The sequence below is a fragment of the Piliocolobus tephrosceles genome, chromosome 13 (assembly GCF_002776525.5).
Source record: "Piliocolobus tephrosceles isolate RC106 chromosome 13, ASM277652v3, whole genome shotgun sequence".
NCBI lineage: Eukaryota > Metazoa > Chordata > Mammalia > Primates > Cercopithecidae > Piliocolobus > Piliocolobus tephrosceles.
Window position 1 is genome coordinate 35,645,190 of NC_045446.1, and position 23,288 is coordinate 35,668,477.

The window sequence follows — 23,288 nt, forward strand, 5'->3', positions numbered from 1 at the left end:
GCAAAAAAAGTCTAAAACAAAGGCACCATTCAAAGGTGGGCATGATAGTGTAACAAAAACAATTAGGGAAGGGTAGGTATAAAACAGGTGAAGGGTGAGGATCAATCAGAGGAAAGCATGCCAAACAGAAAGAGAGGTTCTCAATACAGCCTATGGATTTACTCAGGACTTGTAGCTTGACCTTCAGGCTTTAAACTGTTTTTGGTTTGAAGGTTGCGTTTCACCAGGGACCCACCCCTATCTGCCTAGGCATTTGACTGCCTCCTGCCACTATCATGAAGAGGTAGTCAGAATTCTGGGAAGATGCAAGCTGAAATCTAATCCAAAGCCCTGTATATTTAAGGTAGTGTTTTTAAATAAAAATTAGGTTTCTTTTTCTATCTAATATCTGACATGACTTTTACTGGCAGTTATTCCCCTGGCAAGGGATTCCCCAAATATACTAAATCAATAATTAAGACTCAGAACTCAGTGTGTTAGTTCCACTGCATTTAATATTGGTTTTCTACCAGTCTTCCATCTCTCCATGTGAGTATAACCAGGCACACAGACACTGAGGCCTCCACGCCCACCTTGCTCATCCCCTTCTGTGCATGCAGCTGTCACATCCCTCACTCATCTCAGTATCCTAATATATCATCCTAATACTGAGATATTTTTGTTGGCTTATCTTATCTCAGGTCTATACTGTTGTTAAAAGCTCCTTCTCTAGAATAAACTTTCCTTTAATGCCTCCTTCTCCTATTCTACCATCTATTCTTCTCTTAAGATAGCCTTTCTACCTAGTACTCCCCTTTTTTTTTTTTTTTTTTAGACAATCTCACTGTGTCATCCAGGCTGGAGTACAATGGCATGCTCTTGACTCACTGCAATCCTCCAGGGTTCAAACAATTCTCGTGCCTCAGCCTCCCCCAGTAGCTGAGATTACAGGTGGGCACCACCACACCTAGCTAATTTTTTCTATTTTTAGTAGAGATGGGCTTTTGCCATGTTGGCCAGGCTGGTCTGGAACTCCTGGCCTTATTTGATCCACCTGCCTCGGCCTTCCAAAGTGCTGCGATTACAGATGTGAGCCACCAGGCCTGGCCTGCAGTGATCAGTTTTACACAGCAGATCATCTGTCACACCACTCTGAAGCCAGTGACTTTGCTGGAGGGTTAAGGCATGAAAGATGCGGCATACATGGGATCAGCTCTGAGGTCCTATGTTACATAATAGAGAATCAAGAATTCATGAAGACTGGGGACTCAATACTACAGCGTTATTCCTGCTTTGTCCAGAGCAATATATTCTAAACTTAAATAAAATAACAAAGTTCCATAATGATAGCTCTATATCAATATAAAATTGTTATTAATATACCACCTTCTTTCTCATATATTAGTCTCTAATTGGAATTACTTCTTCATCTGAGTATTTCCCTACATAAAGGTTACTAAGTTTGTGCATTCTGCAGTTTTGTGTTGTTTATTTGTCTTCATTTTTTGGCATTTAAAAATCAAATCATAGCATACAGTAAGTCTGGGAACTATTTGCTCTAAAGAACAAATACTTCTATTTGTTTTAGAGAACTCAGGGTACACCAAGTCACAGCAACAGCTGACCTTCCACATACGTTCGCCAAACATGTTAGACAAAACTCATTCTTGTTCACCGTACAGTGTATGAGCAATAAAGCCTGAAAACATTTTGAGCCAGACTTTTTTTTTTCATTTAATGTTGGAAAAGTTTAGATGGAAATCAAAATCACTACAGAGATCTGTGTACTCTAGCCAGGTGTAATTGAGGACTTTCGTTCTTTTCTGGTGTTTGTACTGTTGGTGAAGCTGATTCACAGTTGGGGATATCTCAGCTCTCCCATCAGCACTTAAAGAAGGATTCATTCTCAGGCTACTGAGCATGGCTCCACCACTAGCAACAGAATCATTCTACAGAAGGTGGGGTTTCTTCTACCTAGCACCTATTTTGAGCCTTCTTCAGGGCTGGAGTATATTAGCCAGGAAAAGATATACTCCATTCAAGCTGTGAAGATTTGCTTAATATCTTTCAGTGAAAACCCTTGCAGGTTTCATAGGATGGGTCTCAGCTTTTGAATAAAACACAATGACTTCCATGGTAAAAATGCAGTTAGAAAATACAGGCAATGATGCCTAACAAGAGATACAAAAAGAGTTCAGAGGCAGTCAGAACCAACCACATGAAAGGCAAACAAGAAAGAGAACTGAGCCTGGCACTGGAGCTAAAAAACAAAAGGCTTGACTAGGCCTGGGGAGGATGGGAAAGGGTTTTTGGAGAGCTGTCTAGTGACTAGAAATGAATAATGCAGGTGATGACAGTACAGACCTCAAAAGACCAAAAGACCAACAATCTTGTGTGCACAGAGAAGCATTCAGAAAGGACCTCTGTTTGGAAATATTGCTTGGAAAAAGTTTTAATCTCTCACAAGTACAAGAAAATGTCTTAAAAGTTGTCACCGATTGAAAGCATTTCAAAGAGCTTTGCCAGTCTGGCCAAATCAATTAGAATTAACAATTTCTCTCAAGGTAAAGCTAATTTGACAAGGGAAATACAGAAGAATCTAAGCAGAACAAGAATTAATATATTGAAACCTTTCTCAGCACACACACACACACACCCCCACCCACCCATATATAAATATTTATGAGACTTGAGAACTAGAATCCCAACTGATTTTTTTTTAAATAAATATTGTAGGCTAAGATATCATCTGCATGCTTATTCACCTTTTTCATCTTCTGGAAATCACCCTGTACTTTCCATCCCATGATACTAGTATTTCTGTCACTCCTTTAAAGACATCTGTTACAATGTTCTATTTATCACAATCCATATTTATTCTTCCACTTATTCCATTTGTTTTTTACCAAAGTAAGTGATTTTCAAGTCTACTATATCGGTAAGTCACTCCTGTCTAAAATATTCATATCTTTGAGGATTTTTTAATTTGCAATTCACATCTCCAAATAAAACAATGGTATAGTCAGTCTTCCTCTTAGCTCTCTCTTCCGATTTATTTAAAACCCAAAATTGTATCAGGCAAATGTCTGTAATCACAAATGTTTTTATAAAGAAAAGACATGCTGACCCTTGATCATTTTATTGTAGCCTGCTCTTTTTCCAACATATATCCAAAGAAAATCCTCGAAGTCCACAAGTAAACTTTTGACGTGGACATCACAAAGAACCACTGTTCCCCTCGAACTGCCGCCAAGAGGTCGTTCTGATTCTCTTATACCATAATTCCACATTATACACCTAGTATGATTTCATCAGTATTCTAGTTTCTACCTTGGCAAAATAAAAAACTACACTGAAATCAGAGAAAACCTAAGTGAATAATAAGTGTGAATACAGCTATCTCCAGAGTCGTGAGGATTAAATAGAATAACTTGTGAAAACACCTTCTGTGATGCTAGTATATTAAGGCATTCAATAATTCCCCTCCCCATTATTTGATTTTTATAACAATTTCTGTGTATATATTATCTGAGGCAGCATACTTACTATAGAGTTGTGCCTAAGAATATTTACCCTGGAATAAGAGACCTGAATTCAAATGCTTCTGCCAAATGATGTTAAGCAAGCCTTCAATCTCTTTGTGTTCAAGCTTAACTTTCCCTATGAGATAAGAACCATAATGCTTACTGCCCAGAGTTTTAGTGATTATTACATACAAAAATAATAAATTTAAAGTTCCTAACCCAGGCACCGGTCCATGGTAGATCCTCAGTAAGCTATATCTATTATTCTTATTTTTTCCCTAATGCCCCTGAGGTCATTATCTGTATTTTATGCCTAAGGACACTAAGGACAGAGAAGTTAAGGGACTTCTTAATTGCTATGAAAAGGATGATGAAGATGAGACAAGCATTTCTTGACCCTGGCAAAACTACCTCTTTCACAATGAAAGGTTACAATCACGATGGTCTAGAGACATAGACATAATCCAGACTGCATTCTCCATTGTTGGCAAAGCGAATGGACTCCAATACAGCAAATAAAGAGCCTGAAATATATTCACCACATTAAGACATTTAATTCACTAAGTGAAAAGTCACAACTCGTTTAGTGGATAAATGTCAGCAAGGTACATGTTGAAAGGAAAAACATGCATTATAATTTTTAGTATGCTGTGAAATTAGAGACTTGAGGAAAAACAATGTTGACTCTTTTAGATCAAACTTTGCAGTCAGCTGATGGAATATCCTCGGGAGTATCATTCAGTTGGTTGATTGACATCATGATAGTGCTATTTAGCTTATACATCATTTTTCTCTTAGTGTTTGGCTTTCAGATATTCTCTGTAGTTCAATTCTCACCTCAACTGATGTGGAGAATCTGTATCTGAATTATTTTCTTTTTTTTTTTTTTTTTTTTTGAGACGGAGTCTCGCTCTGTCGCCCAGGCTGGAGTGCAGTGGCCGATCTCAGCTCACTGCAAGCTCCGCCTCCCGGGTTCCCGCCATTCTCCTGCCTCAGCCTCCCGAGTAGCTGGGACTACAGGCACCCGCCACCTTGCCCGGCCAGTTTTTTGTATTTTTTAGTAGAGACGGGGTTTCACCATGTTAGCCAGGATGGTCTCGATCTCCTGACCTCGTGATCCGCCCGTCTCGGCCTCCCAAAGTGCTGGGATTACAGGCTTGAGCCACCGCGCCCGGCCTCTGAATTATTTTCAATACAGCCTATAAGAGGGCAAGCAATATCATTCTTTAGGCACCTACTATGAACCAGCTCCATGTTTGGCCTAATAAGAATTTAAATTTTATTAAGTAAATACTGATTTTCCCATCATTTTGAATCTACTATTAGCTGTGAGTTCACTGCCTAGGCAGATAGTAAATTTTCCCAATGAGGAGGTCAAATAACAAATTACATAATGGCAAGATCCAAGTATCTATTACCGATTCAACAAAACTACCCATGCACATCTATACAACAGTCTTTAATATGACCTTGTTATTTGTATGATCAGCTCATAACCTATCTTAGCATGAGCCACTGTCAAATAAATCTTTAATTTTTAATGATTTCAAAAAACTATCAAATGCATAGATTGAAATTAATAGCCATTTCTACTAAATTATAGCACAAGCATGTAACTCCCAATGGTAGATCTAATAAAACATATATTGCCATGTGTAAGCCAGCTTGATAATCATTTTAAATTGTGCTCATTTCAAACTATCAACAAATTCCTTATTTATTTATTTATTTATTTATTTATTTATGTATTTATGTATTTATGTATTTATTTTGTTCTGTGTGTATTTCAAAAGGAGTGAACACCCTTGGCTATTTCTGCTGCATCTTATGTAGATGACCTTGGGAAAGTCAAATCACGCCTCAAACCTCAGTTTCATCATCTCTAAAATGGAAGCATTGAACAAGATATCATATAAGGACATTTTTCAGCCCTAATGCTCTTGGATTTTGTCTCTCTTGAGGAAGCCATGCAGAAGACATAGAGAGGTTACTGGGAACTCTAAATCCACTTTTGGCCCACTGTGTCCTCTTGAGGCATGAGTGTTCTATTGCTTCAAGACTTTGCAGGCACACTTCATACACTTGTTCAATCCAATAACTTCTCTTAGGTATTATGTGACATAGAGCCAATGTTTTGAATAGCATTGATGAGAAGGATGGTTTTGGGGTATAACCAGATATATCTAGGTTAGAGTCAAAGCTATGTCATTCAGTTGGCCTGTGATCTTGGGTGAGTCATTTAATCTCTCTGAACAGTAATTTCTTCATGTGGGACTAATAACAATATCTACTTTAGGATTTCAGGATCAAATGAAAAATCAGGCATAAAGTTCTTAATATAGTGCCTGGAACAAGGTACCAATTAGGAATGCTTTTAATATTTTTTTATTAAAAAGGAGATTCTGTTTTTAATTTCAAGTCTCTTAAACTAATCAACACATCCTTTTCTCAATAGAAGACCCAACAATTTACTCCAATAAGTATTCTGGTTTCTCAGGCATTGTGCTTTTACATGGAGATTTGTAATGTAAGAATTGTTGGGGAAAGATTCACTTCCATAAATAATCCCAAAGCGGTAGCTTGAATTTAAGATAGAAAAGACATTATTTGAGCTAATTATGTCTTGGAAGCTATCGCTTCCATTTTACTAAGTCTTTAAACCATTGAGCAAGAATGCAATGAAATATTATTCTGTTCCAATAATCCTGTTGCCTACCCTTGAGGAATGTATGATTCCAGTAAGTAGTCAAGAAAATTCAGAGGTGTATGATGCATGCATCAGTGATAAGTTTGCTGTAATAGAGAAGTACATGGAAGGGACACATGTTCCCAACTTCCAGGATCAGGAAAAGTCTCCTGGGAATCTAAAAGTCACATACAAGGAATCAAGAGAGTAGACGAGTAGTGTTTCTGGAAGAAGAATTATTGTATTTTCTGGTTTTACTATTCAATTTCTCCCATTCTGTAAGAGCTAAGCCCCCATAATTTTACTTGTTCATCTAACAAAGTGATTATCCATTAATTTATGTACTATACAGTTATCGAGTGTGCCTCGCATTCCATGCTCTGTATTTGGTGAACAGAGTAAAGCAGCAGTGAACAAAGTAGATGAATGTTCTGCCTTCTTGAAGCTGAATTTATAAATAAAGAGACAGACAATAATGAAAATAATTAGACATGCTCCCCAAAATTAGTAATCAAAAAGTGTAATGAGAGAGTATGTAATTAGAAGGAACATAAGGCAGTTTTTGATAGTTGTAGGAGCCAAGGCCCTTGGCCCCCTAAAGATTCACTGAAAAAATCACTTACTTGGGGCAGATAGATTAAACAGAGAAAAGACACACAAATTTACTTAATGTTTATACAAAAGAGTCTTCAGAATGAAGACCCAAAGATACAAGATAAATTGTTCATTTTTATGCTTAGTTTCAACAAAGTATAGACAGCCATGTAAAAAAATGACTGTACAGAAAGGTTATAATCTAAGGCTAATATATATTAGCATTAGTCAAGGCTTTTCTGTCTAGATTCTTCTGGACCTGAGCATGTATTACGTTCCTCTGTGTGTGAGACAGGGCCCTCTCTGGAATAGGAGTCTTATGACTTATGTCAAACAAGGTAGGTTAGATTATTTCTTTATGGCCAGTTTTTACATTTTATGGCTGGATTTCAAGAAAAGAGGTTCTGGTTTCCATGACCTGCCTCCGAGAAGAGGGATTCTAGTTTCTATGACTAGACTTGGGGGAAAATGAAATTGAGATACAGACAAGCAGGTGAAGGTCAGAGAAATATTTTTGTTTCTGATGCTGCTGCTGAGGCCTTCGTTTTGGAGGATTGTTTTCTGAAACAATACCCAACATAGTACTGTCAGGAAAGGCCTCAGAAGAGGTAGAAGTTGAGTAGAGATTTGTCAAAAGTATGTCAGTCCTACAAATCTCTAAAGTATATTCCATGCAGAGGGATTTCAAGTACAGAAATCCTAAGGCAGGAATGTGCTTGGTGTTCACGACAAAGTAAGAAGGCCATCTGTCTGAATCACTTTCCATGTGCCATGAGCTGTGCTTGGCAATGAGCCATCATGGGCAAGATACAGAGCTCTGGTACTCACACATCCTAGAGACTAGGCTAGTAGACACTAATTGAATAATAACAAATAATAGTGTCAGTAAATAAAAAACTACAAAGGAAATAGGTACTTAGAAGAAAAGCCATACATAGAAATGACAAAGTCAGAGGATTTATAGTAGATCTCCCTGAGGTAGGTTAAAATGGATTTTGTATATTTCCACTGAAATATGAGATCAAATAGCACCAAATATAGAGACCAGATCTGCTTCAAATAACTATTTCTTTACCTATAATTATAAAACTATCTTTGTGTTTTAGACCAAATTGTGTCCCCTCAAAATTCATACATTATGTTGAAGCCATAGCCCTCAATGTAACTGTATGTAGCGACAGGGCCTTTAGAGGGATAATTAAGGTTAAACAAGGTCATAAGGATGAGATTTTAATCTGACAGAACTGGTATTCCTATAAGAAAATAAAGACACCAGCAATCTCTTCATCTCCCAACACCCCCGCCTTCCGTGTGTGCACAGATGGAAGATCAGGTAGGACACAGCAGAAAGGCTGCCATCTAAAAGCCAGGAAGAGAGGCCTCACCAGAAACCAAACCTGCCAACACCTTCATCTTGGACTTTCAGCCTACAGAACTGTGAGAAAATAAATTTCTGTAGTTTAAGCCAACCAGTCTGTGGTATATTGTTTTGACAACCAGAGTAGACTAATATACCACCTATCCACCTATCTATCGTCTATCTATCTATCGATCGATCTATCTATCATCCATCTTTCTTTACGTATTTTTTTCCTGTTTTCTCATGCCTTCGATTAGCTTCTCCTAGTAGCTACCTTAGTTAGCTGCTTTGGGTAGACTGATGAATTATCTTCTCTTGCATTCATGTGAACAACAAGTGCTTCCTAGTCCAGTCATAATGCAACCATCAGCGGCTGCTGGAGGTTGTCTTCAAATTGAAGTCATTTGAGCCTCTTTCTACTTTCTGCCTGAGGGTGCATAAAGGGGGAACAAAAGAAAAAGAGAGAAGGAAGAACACTGCATCCGGCATCCAGGTCAAAGTATGAACAGCAAAGAGTTGTTTGGAGAATTATTCTCTGAAGTTAGTATGTTCTCTTTAGTAAATCAAGAGGAAGGTAAGGAAAATCCCTTCATCTTAAGATACCTCCACAGGGACGAAGAAAAACATTTTTCCTCAAACCAAAAATCTATTGAAAGTTTAAAACTAAAATCTTTCTTTCCTGAAGATGACAAAACAATAAAATGGTTAATGTTTATTAGATGCTTTCTATATGCCAGACACTGTGCTAGGTACCTAACAAGTATTACCTTATCTAAAAATAACAGCTAACATTTACTTAATGCTTAAAATTTTTCAGACATTTTTCTTAGCTCTTCACATGTATAATGTCATTCTGTTACATACCACTCCTACAAAGTAGGATAAATAGTTTAAATTTCATAAATGAGGAAATAGGCCATAAGCCATGTCTCATGCTTGTAATCAAAGCCCTTTGGGAGGCCAAAGCAGGAGGCTCACTTGAGGCCAGGAGTTTGAGACCAGTCTCAGCAACATGGTGAAACCCCATCTCTACAAAAAAAAAAAAATACAAAAAAATTAGCCAGGCATGGTGGCATGCCTATAGTCTCAGTGACTTGGGAGACTGAGGTGGGAGGATCATTTGAACTTGGGAGGCCAAGGTGGCAATGAGCCATGTTTGTGCCACTGCACTCCAGTCTACGTGACAAAGCAAGACTCCATCTCAAAAAATAATAATAAATTAAAACAAAATAAAATAAACAAGGAAACAGGCTTAGGGAGAGCACAAGTGAGTTGGTACAACTCTGGCAATCTGCAGAGCCAGGATTCAATCCCTACTCTCTAATATGCAGCCTCAGTGACTTAGCAGAAAGCAGGAAGGTAAGGGGAAATGCAGAACAAGGTAGAGCTACTCATTATGAAATGCTAGATCCAGAAAGAACTACAAAGACTGTTTCATCTGAACTACTTGTTCTACAAGATCAACTGAGGGCTAAAGTTGAAAAAGGCCTTTCCGAACCAAAGACACACAGCTAGAAAGTGATAAAGCTAGGTCTGGTCCTCAGGTCTCCTTATTGTCTATGGGAAAAGCATAAAGCTCCTTGCAACACAGAAAAACTAACTGGAGTCACAGTCCATAGAAGAAAAGGAGGCATTACTCAGTGAGAAGCAGACAGCTGAGGATGCGCAGAGTCCAATAACTTCCTCCTCTTTATCTCCCAAATAAAATAGCCTTCTCAGTATCCAAGGTCTAAATATTGCTATGTGATCCTAGTGTCTAAATTGGAGGGATTGAAAGGACTTTGTTCCTTGAAGGAATCTGTGTTTGTTTACAAACATAAAAAGGTGAGGGACTGGACTACAAACTTCAGATAAGGTTTGGGGAATGGTAAATCAAAAAGAAGACTGTTTATACTCTCTGGGAGCAGATGCTCCTTTAAAGGAGTTAATTATGCTCTCCTTTTTAATTCTTTGAATTGCTTAGGTACAGAGATGTTATCATGTTTTGCTATTACATTCGGGTTTTGAGGGGCCCAGAATCAATGTGGCCCAAGTCAAACCTTAGGGAGAAGAGTCAGGAGAATTTGTTGCTTTGTTTTTATTTTGTTTTGTTCTGTGTCTCTTCACAGGCCCAAGGCCTAGGAATTCAAACCAGAGGAACATCTCCCCATTCTTGCTCCCAGTCCTAGTTTTCTAGCTTCCCAGCAGCTCATCCCGCAATTCAGTGACTGAATAAACCAGGACCCATTTGAGATCCTGACACTCACCTCTTAGGAAGCAGCTTTTCTGCTGTAGTACAGGGAGGTGCTGGTCATTGCAAGAATACATCAAGTCCACTAGGAAATTTGCTATTTTTTAACATAAGAGCCATAACATTTTTCCTCTCTGCATTGATTTTGAAGGCAACTTCAGAAGTACATTGAGAAGAGTATATGCAACATTTTTTCTGTCTTTGATAACTCCCCAAAACGCAGGGCAAAATGTAAGATTTCCATTTACATTTGGCCAGATAAAAATTGCCATAAACAGCTGAAAATACTATTGGAAATTACATGAGTTGCTTGAGGATGGATGTCAGAGTGCACCACTAATTGTGTCAAAATTTCTATTGCTCCCACAAGAAGAATACTTTCAAAATAATGAACATTTGTATTGAGGGTTAGCTGGAAAAATAGTTTGTTGTTTGATGACAATTGGTTTTTGCATTTTGTTTTTTTGTGCTTTTAATAAGCAGACTATCACATATATCCAGACTGTTAAAAAGACCCTTTCTGACTTCAGTGCATCTTTCAAATCAGACACCTTAGACCTTCTTAAACATATCTTTGTTTACTTTTTTCAGTAACCCACTCAATACTAATAATCCCATCAAAATATTCTCAAAAAAATAAACCAACAAGAATTGACCAAAGCTTAGGAAATATAACTTCAGAAGGTGGCCCAGAGATTTGAAACTACATATTTCAATGCTCTAAACAGTAAAAAGAAAACCCTCTTTGCTCAGGAAAACAAATTTATTTACATTATTAAAGGGTATGCTAGGTTTAGGAAATAGATTATCTCTTCTCGCCATTTCCCCAGTACAAAATATTATATGAAATTTAAAAGCTCTCTGATAATGTTAATGTTAACATCTCATTTGCACTAAAGGAGTTTTGAACACTCCCCAAATCTAGAACATTTGGTGGAATTTGGTGTGTTAGCAGCTGTGGTTGCATTCTTATTTTGCCTAGTAATGCTGTATAATTCCATATGATGTATATGTCAAAACTGAAGATAATTTTTCTTTTGATCTAATAAACAAACAAACCCTTCTACTCAAGGAGAGAGTTTTACAGCACTGGGCAGACTGAAGCTTTGTGTCTGTGGAGAAGTATTAATAATCTGCTAAGACACACCTGTGGATTGTGAATGGCGGCATATGGCATGCATATTTAGGAGGTACCACATTCCAGGGCATGTTTTATTGCCTTAGAAGAGCAAAATAGATGCTGACTTATCCTGTGTAAGGAAGCAGGGAATGAATTTTGTCTTAAGAACGCAAGGTCTTGCAGATCATGGCAACAAACGCAACTCTAAATGAGTGTGTAGACATCATAGTGAATATCAGACAGTCCCATGGCTTCTGAGTCTGAGCCCCTGGAAAACAGTGTGGGGGGAGAAAAAAATGTAAATTCAGGTTCCTGCTCCAGCAGTGGTTAAAAATTTCTAAGGGCTCATCCCAGTTCTGCCCTTGCCAGCTATGTCCTTGTGTAAGTCACTTATATCCTCAACTAAGAACTACAGATAATCATAGTACCTATTCCTTGAGTTTACAGGCAGACTAAATGATATGTTTACTAAAAGATGTCCACCGCATTATTTATACTATTAAGTACTGAAAAACCTATATGCCCAATAATAGGGGATCTATCAAATACACTGTGGTTTATCTATGCAATATTAGATTAAAATTAAAATGGTGCTTATAGATCACAGTACAATTTGCAACATATATGCATAAACTTGTACATTAATAAGAATTGCAAGGAAACACATCAAAATGTTAACTGGGTTTGTGTCTGGGTAGTGGAATTTTGAGAGTTTAATTTTTCTTTTTATTTGTCACATCCTATGTAATGATCTTATAATATTTTTAAATCAGAAAAAAATTTTTATAAAATGAATGAAGTTTGCTTGCCTGAGACAAAAAAGTGATATTTGCAAAAATCATCCCCTACAATGAAAACATGTAATCTAAAGTGAGCAGAGCAATTTAGGTAGTAGTCCACTATGTTTGTTTAAAGTTAGACATTGTAGCTGAATTTGTGCTGTACTATCTCTGTGTGAATTACTTTATGCAACTTACTAACTCCTCCGTTTCTGTTCCTTCCTCTGGAGAACATTACCTCAGAAAGTTTCATGAAGATAAAAGAAAACAATGCATGAAATTTCTTTTTAATTTTTAAAAATTATTTTTAAATGTTTTATGGGTACATAGTAGGTATACATATTTATGGGGTTTGAAATCTCTTTATATAATGCTTACTGTTACAAAGTAGATGTTCCAAGTAGATATTAAATAAATATTTAACAAATATCCCACACTCGATACATTGCATCATTTTAAGAAACTGGGAAAATGTTACCCCCATGTATCCCTTGCCACAGTTGTTTTGTTGTTGTTGTTGTTTTTAACCAATTTAAGAAAAACAACCCAAAACCTGGAGATAAGGCAAAAAGATTATAGCATTCTCTTTCAAAGCCATGCGGGGATATTGTTGAAAAAGCCCACATGGAGGTCACGTTTTGCTTTAGGGAAAGGCATCCGTATTTGACTTTGCAATTGTCTTCATTAGGGCCTGGACTTGGTAAAGCTAGATCTTAATTTGCAGAAGATGGATAAGCTACAAATTATTTTCATCTAGTAGAAGTGCAAATAATTTCTGTCCCATAGAAAATATAACTCCAAAGGTTAAGATTTTATTTTACTGCAGAACATCAATCAGTTTTGAAGCTAATTCTGCAGCCTTATTTTGGCATAATTCTGTCTTCTCTTTCTCTCTCTCTCTCTCTCTCTCTCTCTATACACACACACACACACACACACACACACACAGATATATATTTATATGATTTTTTTCTCATTTTCTCTCATGAACTAGGTCTATCATGATGCAGGTTTTCTTATTAATGAAGTAAATAAATATTTGGTACATGCTAACTAATGTATTTGTATGAAAGTCATGTTTTTAACTTATTGAAAATTATACGTTAACATTGATATTAGACCTATTTTCATTAGAAATTCATTCCCAACTTAAAAATTTTCGACAGATGTTTACCTTTATAATCATGACATATAAAGTTTATCAGTGATGAATACAGCAGTCAAAAAAAAAAAGATGTTACGTGAGATCTTATGTCAGGATGCCCAGATACTTCCTGGGTAGATGCGTCCCTCAGAGTGAGATACACAGGAAATATATTTTGACATCAGGAAATGCTCATAAATAAGGGTTTAAAACATAGTATTCACCCCAGAGATTCCACTTAAGATGCTGTGCCTCTTGATCTGTCAAGAGTGCTGGTGGACAGGGGCATCGTGGCACCTGCAGTGAGAGAGGGTGGGTAATTAGCCTAGAGCTAGTCACACTTTAGAAATGGATTTTCTCAAAGAATGGTCTGAGAACTCACAGAGGTGCCTAAGAACTTTTCAGGCACAAGGTCAAAAAGATTTTCATAACAATACTATGATGTTATTTACACTTTCATTGTGTTGACATTTGCGCTGATGGTCCAAAAGTAATGATGAGTGAAACTGTTTGCACTTTAACATGACACTAATCTGTACCAGTAGTCATTATATTCTTCACTGGATGAACACAAAAAAAGAAAGCCAGTTTTACTTAATAATGTCCTTGATGGAGCAATAAAATTTGTCAATCTTATTAAATGTCACTAAGAGATTAATGTATATTTTGAATATGTATTTTTAATATTTTGTGTGATAAAATGAAAAGTATGCGTAAAGCCCTCCTGTCAAATACTAAAGTTGTCTTGAAAAAAATGTTCATAGTTGAGACACAAGCTGAATTAGCAGATTTTTTTCCCCCATGGAACATTATTTTTACCTAAAAGAATGACTGACAAATTGTGATTATTCAGACCTGGGTATCTGGCAGACATGTTGCTCAACAGTAAATGAAGCAAGCATTTCACATCAAAGAAAACCACCAGTAGAATTTGTTGTCAATTAAAAACGTTTCATCTTGCAAACAAATATCCAAATTTTAGAAAAGTTGTATCCGCCACTGTGAGCCTGTCAATTTCCCAAAGCTTAAAGATTTTTCTGTTGAAATAAATGGTAATATTCGGAGATATAATTTTTATGCTGTGTAATAGACTCACTCAATATTTAGAAGATCTAGCTACATAACTCAGTGAACTAATATTTTCCAAATGACCATTGAATGACGTTACAGAATTAGGCATGGAAAAGGATTCACTAAAAAATATGCCAATAAATTTTAATATATAAAGTACCACCTGTCAAGTTTTGATGTAGTATCAAGAAAGAACATCCTCAATCTTATATGTAAATCATAGTATATAATTACAGATTTAAAAGCAGTTGTAGTACTAATGTATCAGGAGAATAACACAGCACAAGCTGAGCTTAAAAATAACATTAGGTGTTAGGTAGAATATCCTCAATGATTTGAAAAGTCTCTTTAAGTTCTCCCTTTTCAGACCACATATCTGCATGATGCAGCATTCTCTTCCCATAATGCAATCAAAACCACATATTACCATAGATTGAGTGTAGAAGCAGATATAACAACCCAGTTGTCTTAGATTCAGCCAGACACTAATATTTTTTGTTTGGGAAAATATATGTATACATCATTTAAAAATGTTATTAATGTTAACGTATAAGTTTATTGTAATTTTTAATTAATATATATTTTTTAATTTCTTAGTCCTAATTTCTAATATAGATTGTATCAGTGTATATGACTCACGTAACAAAAGCTCTTTGGGGGTCTTCGATAATTGTTAAGAATGTAAACAAAAAGTTGAGAAACACTGTTCTAATATATTGAAGCAACAGAGATATCACCATGCTCTATTAGATTCTTCATCTGAAGAATAAAATCATTTGTTAACTGACTTAGCAGAAATAAATAAAGAGTTTAGGAACTTCGGGCATTGCAGAGTTTGGGAATTATTTTAAGTACAAAAGTTCTGTGAAGTTTTCACAACAGCTTGGAAAACAAACAATGAAACTAATTTGATGAATAATTTTTGTTTGTAAAGAGTCTGGGAACAGCTCACATTGAGGCTTCTATTTAAATAAACACAATGCTTATTTTAAAAAGTATTTACTTTATGAGTATTCACATAAAAGGCTTTCCTTTACAATACTGTTGATATTAATTCTATTTCTTTGTGTTAAATCTATGACCAAACATACAAATGTACCCAATGTTTACACAGATGTCTGGAATGGAAGGCCAAGAGGCTACATTTGATTTTCAGTTAGTTCCAACATGGAGGCAACATCATTATCTACCTGGCACTAGAGGTCTTACAAATCCTGTCACTAAAGCTCCTTTATTGACTGTTTCATTTTTTCCCACATTAACTTTCCATCACAGGATTCCATTTAGGTGCCAGACGAAGTCATGAGATAGTGAGGAGCCCATCAAAATAATTTTATAATTTATGTTTGGAAATGTTTCACATAATTTCTGTGCCATAGAGCCCCCAGTAAGCCTGAATTACAGGCTCAGGCCAAGGTCTAGAGCGCTATAGGCAAAGGTCTCTTCCTCATATGTGCTCTCCTGATATGTTAGTTACTACCTTTTAAAACTTATTTTTTTGTGTGTTCTTCAAAAGACAAGAAATAGTTTCTGAGAATCTGAATCCAATACACTGACCCATGCTGGTTAGCAGAAAAAGTGATGAAAAAGCCCAAAGGTGCCCAGTCTCACTGACTAGTTGAAAATGTCTTTGTTCAACTGTGCGTTCAGTATTCATGGTCAAGTCAGACTTTAAGTGGTGGTGATGATGATGATAAAAGGAAGAAGGCTCCTGGGATAGTAGAGGAGGAAAATATAGGATTTCCTCTTATTTTTCATTTTGTCAAGTAAGGGCATTAAAAAACAACAACAACAACCAACCCTACTATCTTCTACCTTCGTTTAGTAAAAGAAAACGCATTTTAATACCAATAAAAATGTGAGTGACACAGTCTCAGAATAAAGGAAAGGATTTCTTAAAATAAGCTGACTAACAGCCTTATACTGATTAGGTATATCAATAGAATTTGTGCATATGATTATGTACTTGAAGTATATAAATACACACACGCACACACATATACATAGCACAGCACAGTGCCTGGCACTAGAAAGTGTTTGATAAAATGGTAACTATTTTAATTATGTTTTGCACAGTTAGCTTTTTAGAAGAAGGAGGCATAGCGGCGTAACACTAAGAGGAAATGGTTGGCATAATTTTAAAAATTGCCTGCCTTCCTGGTTTTTTCCTTCATTTTATATTCTTCCACACTACAAAAAGTTTGAAATCACTGAAGATGAATCTCCATGTTCCCCATGAAGTCTTCCAAATGGGCCTCCAAAAGCACAGTGAGGACCTAAAACAATATTCAATAAATTTCCAGGTGTGCCTGCCACTATTTAAGGGACCTTGGACCTGTGTCAAAACAACAGCTCAGTTTGTATTTTCTTTAGAAATACTCTCGTTTAAGAGATTACAAACCAAGCAGAAAGACTTGCTCAGCAATGAAACTAGCAATAGGTCCTCAGGTGAATCACAGTAGCAATTGTGTATATAAATAAGTTGATAGTAGGCATTTAACTAGAAAATAAACTTTCTATATATATCCTTGGAGTTACATGAATTTAGCCCAATATTCTAGTCAGGGAAATCAAATAACTTAAAATGAATTCATTCACTCTCCTCTCTCATATCCATTACAGGCGTCATAACCATGCCTGTTTCTTCCAAGTGCAGAAAGAGTCTCAGAATGCCTTTTGTAACTGATACCCAAGAGACTGATACTATCAACTGGCCACATTGAGCATAGGGAATGAAATGCATTTGCTATTTCTGATCTAGATTTTCGTTTCTTTTTTGAAACGGGGTTTTGTTCTGTCACCCAGGCTGGAGCCCAGTGGCACAATCAGAGCGCACTGCAGCGGAGAACTCCTGGGCTCAAGTGATCCTCCCACTTCAGCCTCCCAAGTCTGAGACTAGAGGTGCCTGCCACCATGCCTGGCTAATTTCATCTATTTTTAAGAGATGGGGTCTCGCTTTGATACTCCAGCTGGTCTCAAACTCCTGGCCTCAAGCAATCTTCTCTTTTAGGCTTCCCGATGTACCTCCTCCAGCCTAACCAACTCTTCGCATCCCAGAGTTTTTCATTCTGATTTACAACATCATAGACTTGCAAATGCTCTTTCTCTAAAATGTGTTTTCTCCCCAACCTCCATGAACTTTAAAGAAGTCCTGTTACTATTCAAACGTCGGATGAGGGCCATCTCTTTTTAACAATCGTTCCAAAATGACTTCTCCAGAGAGGGTCTGGTATCTCTTCTTTCAGTCCTCACAGGGCCTTTGCTGGGCAGTTAACATCTTGCACTGTAATTAATTTATTTTTCATCTTTCTCACTAGTCTTTAAGCTTTTGGAGGTCAATTCATCCTAACTGTTTCCATATCCCAGGTTTCTAAGTCATGTTCACCACAAATAAGGAACTCAATCAATGTGTATTTAATGACTGAGTAAATGAAATTTTTTGAGGAAATGTCTTCACTCACAATGTCTGCAGGTGTTGAAATAGAAAATCTAGAAGAAGTTGGGTACAGTGGTTCATGCTCGTGGTTTTACATCAAGCACTAAAGAAGAACTTGAAAATTTGTCTTTTAGATCACCCATCAAAGAAGACTTTAAAAATTCTACATTGGGAGTTTTACTCATTATTAAAGCAATTTGGCATATATGATATAAAACTTAAAAATATATCAGGATCTGTTTAATCACCAAACCAGAAGAACAGAAGGAATATGTTTTGTAATTATCAATGTATCTTACTTCAAAGTTAGGAATTTATGATCTGAACGATTTCCCTGGATAAGCCACCCAACATTACTAGGTATCAACTTTCTAGTTTTAAAAATAAGGCTAGTAAGATGTTCTTAATAGAGCTCTTGTAAAGATTGAAGAACTGTGGTGCTTATGACAACTTTTTAAGTGCTCAACTCAAAGTTTCCACCTTTTAAGAATTACAACTTTATCCTTACAATTTCTCTCATTAAAAACTTTAGATTTGCCCCTGATTCCTTTCTCTCTTTTTTTCACACCCCACATCTGGTCTGTGAGCAAATCCTCTTGACTCCACTTTCAAACTATATATCAATCATCTCACCCTTTCCCACCACTTCCATCACTACAATTCTGATCGGAGCCAGCATCATCTCTCAGCTGGGCTGGACAACTTAATAGCCTCCTTCCTCACACAGCAGCCAGAGATCCTATAAACATGTAAGTCAGATCACATCTCTCCTTTCAAAATGCTTAAAGGCTGCCAATCCCACTCAGCACAAAAGCCAAAGTCCTCACAGTGACCTCTAGGCTCTACCTTATCCAATTCCATCTCTCTCTTTGACCTTTTCTCCCTTGCTTCCTCCATTTCAATCACCCAGAACTTCTTGTTGATGTTCAAACATGTCAAAAAATATCCATACCTTTGTCCTGGCTGTCTTCTCAGATTAGAGTACACTTCTCTCAGATAACTGCAAGACCTACCCCTTTGTTTCCTCATATCACCACTGAAATGTCACTTTATCATTAACGCCCTCACTGCCCACTATTAAAGAGCATTCTCTCTCTCTCAGTGCTCCCTATTCCCTGTTATACTCCTTAATTTCTCTTCCAGGCCTGCTATCACTGTAGGTGATCACCCTCAGGGCTATTGTATGTTCCTTCCAAGCATGTAGCAGCATTTTACTTCCTTACCCATGCTGACATGAGGCACAAACATGTGACTAGTTTTTGCCAATGAAATGTATGTGTGTTCTGATTTTAAGGGCCAGTCCACAGCTCACCATCTTCCTTTTGGGGATCAAAATGCATGGGAGAAGATGAAGCCTCTATCCTGAATCTCTATGTAACTGAATTTCAGATCCTCTCTGCTAACCCGCATGGAACATACAGCATGAGTGAGAAGTAAAATTCTAGTGGGTTTAGCCACCAATATTTGGGGTTTGTTTTTTACTGTAGCACAACCTAGATGATCCTGATGAAGCTATCACCTGATCCACATTTACTTATTCATTCATTTATTGTCTGAATCCCTTACAAAACATAAGCTTCAGGAAGGCAAGGTCTTTGTCTGTTTTGTTCCCTGCTATATCATCAGCACACAGAATGATGCCTGGCACACAGTGCATGTCTATTAACTACTGGAGGAATAAACAAATACATGAATGAAGTCTTAATATGTGGCCAGCAATAAGTGATTTGCAGCTGCTATTTGCAGCTACCAACAATATTATTGGTAACTAATACAATGACTATTGTTATTATGTCCATTTTGCAGATAAAGGAACTAAGACCTAGAAGGGAATGGCACCTGGCACAAAGTAGAAAATCAGTAAATATTATGTCTGTGTCTTTCCTAGGAAGAGGGACTAGGAGTAATAAGGCCCTAGAGCCCTTACCTAAGAAGTGGTCAATAAATGATGATGAATGGATTTGGATAAACGTAGTATCATAGAGCCTATTGAATCAAAATAAAAGATGATTAATTTGTACCCTCATTTTGTTCTCAAAAAAATGTCATAGTGAGAGAAAATTTATAGGATATTCCAAGGGCATCATGTATTTACACCAAAATACTTTCACACAATATTCAAAGCTTTTCTTCATAGGTCTGTATTCCTTTTTTAGTCCAAGTTCATAAGAGGAAGAGTGGACGAGTTAATAAAAAGCAACTTCAGAAGTGGGTTGGTGGAGGGGAGGAGATGCTATTCCTAGGTTTCAATCCCAGCTTGGAAATGTACTACATGTGTGACCATAGATAAGTTCCTTAAAAGCTCTGTGTACATTTTTTCAACATACTATAAAGATATTTATATCTATTTATAATAGATGAATGGTACTGTGAGGAGCAAATGAAGCTATGTATATAGAGTATTTGACAGAAAGTTAACTTTAAAAAGGTAGCTATTAGTAGCAAAACAATGAAAATACATAAATGTGAATTCCTTTTCCCTCTGCCTTGCTCCATGGCAATGTTTTCTAAAATGTGTTCTGGAAAATACTAATTCTGTGGAATTTAAATAGCTGTTTCAAGAAAAGATGTTTACTGTGATCAGTATATTAAAGTAAACTTAGGGGAAGTATAGCATTGCTTCCAAATGCAAGAATTCTGGAAGTGCACTGCTTGACGTTCATCCCATTTACTAGATGTGCAGTTCTGGGCCACTTAACCTGTCAGCACTTCAGTTTTATCCACTGTAAAGTGTAGGTAATAATTGTATTGCACATATAAGGTGGTTTTAAGTATTAAATTAGATCATCTTCATATCAAGTAACCATATAATTTGTCATCCAAGACACTTTTTCCCCAATATTTTATTACAGAAACTTTCAAACATACAGAGAGAACTTTAAAGAACTTTTATCTGCCAACGTATGTATCTTCCACTTAGATTCTATGATTACAATTTCACAGAAATTCCTTTATTACATGTCTATCCATCCATCTATTCTTTTAATTTTTTTCTAAAAAATGTTTAAAAGTGAAAGGTGACACTATTACTACTTATGTGAGGGCAAAGAGGTTATATTGGGACTCATCTAGGCAGCTCTGGGACTCTTCTAGACCTGAATATGTGGTCTCTCTTATGTAATTTACCGAGCACAGTGATCAGCACATTGTAGGCACAAAATAAATGATAGTTATTTTAGCTTCTAGTCATCTAAAAGTTCTGGATTAAACAAATATTCATGGTGTTCTGTCCCACAGGAACGATCCTGAATAATTTCCTGATTACTCAGTTCATTACTTACTTGAGGTTGCCTTCGCATCACGGCAAAATTTATTTTGTAGTACCCTACAGACTCAAAGATTATTAGTGGTCACTGTGGCATCTTTGTCCCACCTCTGCTCCTTGAGAAAATTAATAAAACCTAAAAAAAATCTTGGAAAGGAGGCATAAAATGTTATCTGCAGAGTTAACCACATTGTAAAATAAAACCCACTTCTGGCTTGCAAAGTTTCCCAGCTGACCACTCAGTAACTGGTCTACTGAAATTCAGCCTCCAGCCTGCAGACTTGTTTAATTGTTCACAGTGGAGTGATTTACCTGGAGGATTAAAGAATGGGCTCACTAGCTAGGTTTGTAGACACCAGCCAAATTGGCCAAGGAGAGGTATACTTACCAATCAGTTTGAGGTAGAGAAAATCAATAAGAGTAATAATAAAATAGAACTATCATGTATTAAGCACTTAACTATATGTCAAATAGTATGTTCAGCACTTTACATGGAGGATCCTTGGACTTGGTATCTAAGACCATGTTTATGTCTCTTCTTTTACAATCTGTGACAGTGTGACTTTTACTAGGCCACTTAATCAGCTCCTCTATAAAATCTGGACAAAGAGACCTGACCACCCTGCTTCCCAGGACTGTTGGAAGGATTGATATGATACTGTAAGTAAATGTACTCTGTCAACTATAGGTTGCCATACAGAGCACATTGTTTTATTTTGGTTACTAGTTCTTTATCAGTACCTGGAAAATCATTTATGAATTCTACTGGTTCAGTAATAGATGCTCATTAGAAAATACTAAGGTTAAGATGGCCGAATAGGAAGAGCTCCAGCCTCCAGCTCCCAGCGTGAGTGACACAGAAGACGGGTGATTTCTGCATTTTCAACTGAGGTACTGGGTTCATCTCACTGGGGTGTGTTGGACAGTCAGTGCTGGTCAGCTGGTACAGCCCAACCAGCAAGAGCTAGAGCAGGACAAGGCATCGCCTCACCTGGGAAGTACAAGGGGGAAGGGAATTCCTTTTGCTAGCCAAGGGAAACTGAGACACACAACACCTGGAAAATCGGGTAACTCCCACCCTAATACTGCACTTTACCAAGGGTCTTAGCAAACAGCACACCAGGAGATTATATCCCACACCTGGCCCAGAGGGTCCCATACCCACAGAGCCTCCCTTATTGCTAGCACAGCAGTCTGAGATCTAACTGGAAGGTGGCAGTGAGGCTGGGGCAGAGGTACCTGCAATTGCTAAGGCTTAAATAGGTAAACAAAGCCAACAGGAAGGTCGAATTGGGTGCAGCCCACCTCAGCTCAAGGAGGCCTGCCTGCCTCTGTAGACTCCACCTCTGGGGACAGGGCATAGCTAAACAAAAAGTAGCAGAAACCTCTGCAGATGTAAATGTCCCTGTCTGACAGCTTTGAAGAGAGCAGTGGTTCTCCTAGCACAGAGGTTGAGATCTGAGAACGGACAGACTGCCTGCTCAAGTGGGTCCCTGATGCCTGAGTAGCCTAACTGGGAGATATCCCCCGCAGACTGACACCTCACACCTCACATGGCTGGGTACACCTCTGAGATGAAGCTTCCAGAGCAAGAATCAGACAGCAACACTCGCTGTTCAGCAATATTCTATCTTCTGCAGCCTCCGCTGCTGATATTCAGGCAAACAGGGTCTGGAGTGGACCTCAAGCAAACTCCAACAGACCTGCAGCTGAGGGTCCTGACTGTTAGAAGGAAAACTAACAAACAGAAAGGAAAGCCACACCAAAACCCCATCAGTACATCACCACCATCAAAGACCAAAGGCAGATAAAACAACAAAGATGTGAAAAAAGCAGGGCAGAAAAGCTGGAAATTCAAAAAATCAGAGCACACCTCCCCCTCCAAAGGAACACAGCTCATCGTCATCAACAGAACAAAGCTAGACAGAGAATGACTTTGATGAGTTGAGAGAAGAAGGTTTCAGTCGATCAAACTTCTCAGAGCTAAAGGAGGAAGTACGTACCCAGCACAAAGAAACTAAAAACCTTGAAAAAAGAATGGAATAATGGATAACTAGAATAATCAATGCACAGAAGACCATAAATGAACTGATAGAGATG